Source organism: Trichosurus vulpecula, chromosome 2 (assembly GCF_011100635.1).
Source record: "Trichosurus vulpecula isolate mTriVul1 chromosome 2, mTriVul1.pri, whole genome shotgun sequence".
Lineage (NCBI taxonomy): Eukaryota > Metazoa > Chordata > Mammalia > Diprotodontia > Phalangeridae > Trichosurus > Trichosurus vulpecula.
Window position 1 is genome coordinate 276,202,789 of NC_050574.1, and position 6,299 is coordinate 276,209,087.

Sequence of the window (6,299 nt, forward strand, 5' to 3'; positions counted from 1 at the left end):
AGACATCTTACATTGTTGCTATATTTTTAAACATCTATCCTTTTTCTTTGACTGGTCTGTACCATTTAATGTTATTGACCAATTGATAAAACACCTTGTATCCAAGAGACTTAGCGTGTAACAGTAGCGCCAAAGATGGTGGTGTGACTGCTTAGATTCCCTATCCTATTGTAAAAAGTCAGGTTAAACCTTACACTTATTGCTTTTATAAAATGAAAGATGTTTAATCAATCAGCCATCTCCTCCCTAGGCTAAACAATTCCAGTTCTCTGCCCATTTCCTTTGACATCTTATTTTCTAATTCTCAGGTACTGAAGTTAAGAGAAAATAGGTAGAAAATGTGATTTTCAAACTAAAGGTTACAACAATTGGAAAAGTGAAACATAAAAGAAAAGGTCATGATTTGTAGGTGTGATCCTGGTTGAAAAACATAAATGTTAAAACATTTAAAAGTAGGTAGAATAGGAAAGGACAGAAAATTGAACCCTTGGGATGTGCATCTCAATAAATGCAAGGATCTGGGGAAAGCATTGAAGAGTTTCTATACTTGGAAAAGGTAGTTTCTTAGATGAATGGTACATTTAGTAGCATATATTTGCAAGTGGATAGAAAAGTATATGCACATTAATGCAAGACTATTTGTTCATTGTGCAAAATTGGGTGGAGGGTGGGTGGAAAGATAATTACAGAATGTTTAATTGTTAATGGGAAACTGTGTGGGTAGTTTGCTTTATTGCCAGGCAAATCTAAATGAACAAACACCTTAGCTAAGAAGGTTTTTGTGTTTTGTAGTCTATAAGTTGAACTATTTTTATCTTCAAATTTCATTCAGATCATGTACAAGGAAGAGATATCTAGATAGAACATGTCCCAGAGGGTTGTAGTTGCTGTCTAATGTATTGAGACCTCTCTCACCTATGCTGTTTCGTTTTTGAGACTTAATCAGCTATACTCTCTCTCTATAGATGAGATATTGCCAAATAGCTGGCCCTGTTTAAATATACAGTCACTTTTTCTTGTGCAATTTAAGTTGGCCCTAGGATCATATTTTGGCATGGAGAGACGCCTTGCCTAATTTGGGAGTAACTCAAAGGAATGGTAATCTAGACTGTTTTCATTTTAAACTAGCGTGTTAATGGGAATGAGAGGCTGTATTTTCAAAATAATTATAGGACAGAATTTCTTTTGAATAGGATTGGCACCAAACACTTTAAATTCCATTTGGCATCATCTCATTGTGACCTTGTTCTTTGTTGGATTGTAGACTACTTGAGAGCAGGAATTGCCGCCTAATTATCTTTGTATCTGTTCCAGGATTTAGCACACTGCCTTGGTCATATTAGGTGTTCAACAAAGGGGCCTAGAGTAGATGGATGTATAAAAGGCGGTAGCTTGGAATTATGGATGTGGTGCCAGACATGAAGTTGAGAAAACCTAGGTTCAAATGATAGCTCTGACACTTATTCATTCTATGATCCTGAGAAAAATCACTTCACCTCTCAGGCTCAGTTTTCTCTTCTGTAAAATGAAGTAGTTGGACTCCTGGACCTAAAGAAACTTCTAGATCAAATACTATAATCTTATGAATCACACATTTATACACTATATTTTCTCCTGTTCCCTAGCACATAGTATAGAGTATGAACAACCCTGCTTTTTGGTAAACATGTCATGGTGCTGATATCTGGCTGCACTGGGGACTACATGTGTGCTGCAGACCACTCTAACCTTGTTTGCAGATCAGTGAAGACAACACAAAGGCTTCATTGCTAGAGATTCATTCAGCAGTTTTCCATAACAACTTTTTAAGAACATCAAAAAAAGAAAAGGGAATCCTATGAAATTTGCTTCTCGGGGGCAGAGCCAAGATGGCAGCTGGAAAGCAGGCACTTGCCTAAAGCTCTCCCCCAGGTCCCTCCAAACACCTATAAAATGGCTCTGAACAAATTCTAGAACTGTAGAACCCATGAAATAGCAGAGGGAAGCAGGGGTCCACCCCAGGACGGCCTGGATGGTCACTGGGTAAGTTCTATCTCACGGAGTGGGAGCAGAGCAGAGCCCAGTATGGGCTGTGCCCAGACCAAACAGATCAGGAGCCAGGCAGAACAGGCCCTAGCACCCTGAATCAGTGAGTTGTGGCAGTTTCCAGAGTTCTAACCCACAAACACCAAAGACAATAGAGCAGTTACTGGGGAAAAAACCTCTGGGACAGAGTAAAAGGAGTTTGTGGTTGGCCACTGCCCTGGGGGTGGCGGAGGTGGTGCAGTTACAGAACTACAGCTGCAGTTTGCATGCTACCAGCCGACATACATGACCCTTGAGTTGTTGGCTTCTTCTGGCTGTATGTTTTGGTCTGTAGTTCTGTAGCTGCATCACCCCCACTGCGGCTGGGGCAGTGGCTGAACCTCAAACTCCTTTCACTGTGTCCCCACAGCTATTCCCACTAGCCTTCTCTGTTGTCTTTGGTGTTTGTGGGTTGAGAAGTCAGGTAACTGTCACAGCTCACTGATTCAGGGTGCTAGGGCCTATTCCACCCAGCTCCTGGTCTGGTTGGTCTGGGCAGCCCACGCTTGGCTCTCCCCTGCTCTGCTCCCAGCTCCGGGTGATAGACCCTTCCCCATGACCATCCAGGCTTCCTGGGCTGGAGCCCTGCTTCCCTTTTCTATTTTGTGGGTTCTGCAGTTCTAGAATTTGTTCAGAGCCATTTTTTATCGGTGTTTGGGGGGTCCTGGGGCAGAGCTCTAGGCAAGTTACTGCTTTCCAGCCGCCATCTTGGCTCTGCCCTTCTCTTCCTGATTTTTCTTAATGGAGGTTGTTTTCATATGTCTTTCACACTGTAAGAAAACCAGAGCTCTTTATTCATCATTGACTCTCCCCACATTGCACCAAAAAAATCAAAGTTAATTTTAATTAAAATGTTGAATGATTTGTTCATGGTTACACTGTTAGTTGTAAAAAGTATGAAGACATAAAGCTAGGAGGTAGAGAGAGCAAGGGGAAAAAAGGAAATAGACCCTGACTTCAAGTGATGTATATTCTTCCATTTTCTCATTCATTGGAACAGTATCAGTTTTATTATAATGATTCAGTACCACAAAACATCAAGCTCTTGTAAGAATTGAAATTGCAATGGATATCAAAGATAGTGGAAAGATACATGGTGTGTATAGGCAGCAAAAAGCTACCAATAGTTACTTGTATACAAGAAGTAATAGAATTTTAGAGATAACATTTATATATTGCTTTAAAATTTGTAGAGTGCTATACTTATGTTATCTCATTTGACCATCCTGTAAAATAGGTGCAACTATTTTGTATATTTTACAGATGAGGAACTAAAACTAAGAAAACTTAACTGGCTTGCCCAAGATCACACAGTTAATAAGTGTCTGAGGCCAGATTTGAACTCAGGTCTTCCTGACTCTAAGTTCATCACTTTTTCCCACTGCCTCTATTTAGTTGCTCTCAGCAGTATCTAGATCCCTCCCCCTCCCTACTCAATAACTTCAGTGGCTTCCTATTGCCCCTGAAATCAAATAGAGCATTGTCTTTTTTTGGCATTCAGAGCCCTTTATAACCCATATTCCCCTTCCAATCTTCTTTTACCTCTGATAACCTCTAAGGTTCCTTCCTGTTCTAAATATCTGAATCTATGATCTAGTCTATTTGATAGTTCTTCTATGGATGATTTACAGAATGTCACTGATAAGAATTATGCAACTGAGGAATGATAATTGTGTTGGAATTTCTAAAGGTGGAGGAAGTATGCACATAATTGAAATTTTAGATGCATGGAATTATAAAACTGAGTCTGTCTGTGAAATAATAACTCAAATCTCCAAAACAGGTATTGCAAAGGAGGCTGGCTAGCATGGAAAAGTTCTGAGGATGGTGGACCAATGCAATTTTCAGACTCAGAATATGAAAATTTGATGGAATGATGATAACTTTCTCATATTTATGTATATGTATACACACATATTCTGAAATATGGTTTATGGTATATGGAATTTCTAATAATTCCTCAAAAGGTTTTTTCTGGTTAGAACACATGAATTCAGTGGCAAAAGAAAGCATTCCATCTTTTGGAAAATTACCAGAAGTTGAACAGTTTTTATGACTTTATAACAATATATCAGCAGCTAATCAGGTGAAAAAGAAATCAGTCCTTCTTCCTTAATTTCTTGTGCAGTATTTTCTGTTTTCATATATGTCTCCTTCTTCACTGAGTATAGCTTATACACATATCACTGTAGCTCTCTCCTGCAGTGTATGAAACATAGATAGAGGGAAAATATATATAGAAATGCCAGCTCACATTAGCCAACCTGTAAAATAATTGCCTGAATTTCAAATATTGCTAGTTTGCTTTATATAGATCAAAGGCTTATCCTTTTTTATTTGTTCTTGAAATCAGTTTAGTTTCTATGTACCTGTATATATTTTTCATTCAATATTTATGATTTGATAGATGTGAAAAAACTTTAAAAAGCCAGATAGTGCTACACAAATAAAAGACATTATTAATGAATACCTTTATTGAGCGACTGCTGAATAAATTAACATATTCTAAATAATTCAAATGTTTATTTTTATTCCCTGATTGATTCCATTCTATTTTTCTAACCTAACGTTTAAATTTCACCAAAAAACTATCACTCAGATAAGTAGCTATTTGCTTAATCCTGCTTTCTCTGGATATACTCTAAAAAGCAGGGTTAGGATTTTTGCATCATGAATCCTCATATATAATTTTAAATTCTCAGGCCCAGATTGTACATTTCATTTCTAAGAAAGATATTAAATGTTCTCAGCATCAACATGGCTTGCCAACAAGGATGGATGTAATGTCCCATAGATCTTTTTTTCCGCTTATCATAGGGTTCTGTTAAGACCAAAGTGAAGAGGAGTAGAAAAATTATAAATAGAAGGAATAATAACAGAGGAAGATGTAGTCAAATAAGTAATAGTAATATATACATATATATATATATATATATATATATATATATATACTAAAAGTATATTTAGAAATCAGAAGAGGTAACAGCATAACAGGAGGAAAAGTTGTAATAAATAATATTAATAGGAGTGAAAGGTATAATAGTCAAAGTAATAGCAGAAGTGGTAGTAGAAATAATAGAAGTAGTAGGGATAATCAGTTAGTCAACAAGGATTTTTTTTATTCACCTACTATGTGCAAGGTAGTAAAAGAAGTGAAGTGATAGTAAAAACAATAGTGGTAATAGTAGTAGTAGTAAAATAAATGGATGTACTAGTAACAGTAGAAAAAATAAGAATAGTTGCAATAAAGTAACAGGAGAAATAGCATATGAAGCAGATGTAGAAAGAGTAGATGTAGAAGAAGCAGATATGAAGGGGGTAGAGGCAGAGGGAACAGAGGTAGAAGGAATAAATATGAAAGGAGCAGATGTGGAGGGGATAAAGGGAGAAGAAGCAGAGGTGGAGGGAGTAGAGGTGGAGGGAGCAGAGATGGAAGGAGTTGGGGTGGATGGAACAGAGGTGGAGGGAGCAGATGTAAAGTGAACAGATATAGAAGGAGCAGATGTTGTGGAAGGAACAGAAGCCAAAGAAGCACGATCATTAGCATCAGGAAGAGGAGAAGCAATAGAAACAGAAGTAGAAGTAGAAAAAGTGGAATACTCAGCAGAAGTCAGAGGAGTTATAGGAGGACATGGAAAAATTTAGTACACATCATGGAAATACAACAGTGGGAACTCTCTTGGAGAGCAGAACATGTGGCTATCCCACAGCTAGGAATCACAAGAAATATCTGGGATCTCTCTCACAATTTAGCTTTTCAAAATCCTTTGGCAGATGAACAAGAGCTGACAAGGTGGCATCTGGGCAGTGTTATGGGTAGAGCTCTGGATTTGGAGTTAGGAAGATAGCATTTCTATTCCTGCCTCAATCACTTTCTTGCTGTTTGACTCTGGGAAAGTCACTTAACCTTTGTCAGGCTTTTTATTTGTAAAATGGGAAGGTATTTTGGACTCCATGGCCTCCAAAGTGTCTTCCAACTCCAAATTGATGATCCTATGATATATGGAGCAAGATATTTCTACACTGAACCACCTTGGAAAGGACCACAGAGGTCACTTATTTCAACTCATTTATTTTACAAATTAGGACCGCTGAAGCCCAAAGAGTTTAAGCTACTTGCCCAAAATCACAGAAGCAGTAAGGAGAGCTAGAATTTGAACACGGGTTCACCGACTCCATAACCAACCTTGTTTTCCCTGAATCTCAATGTAGCCAAAGACCAATCAAATAAGTTA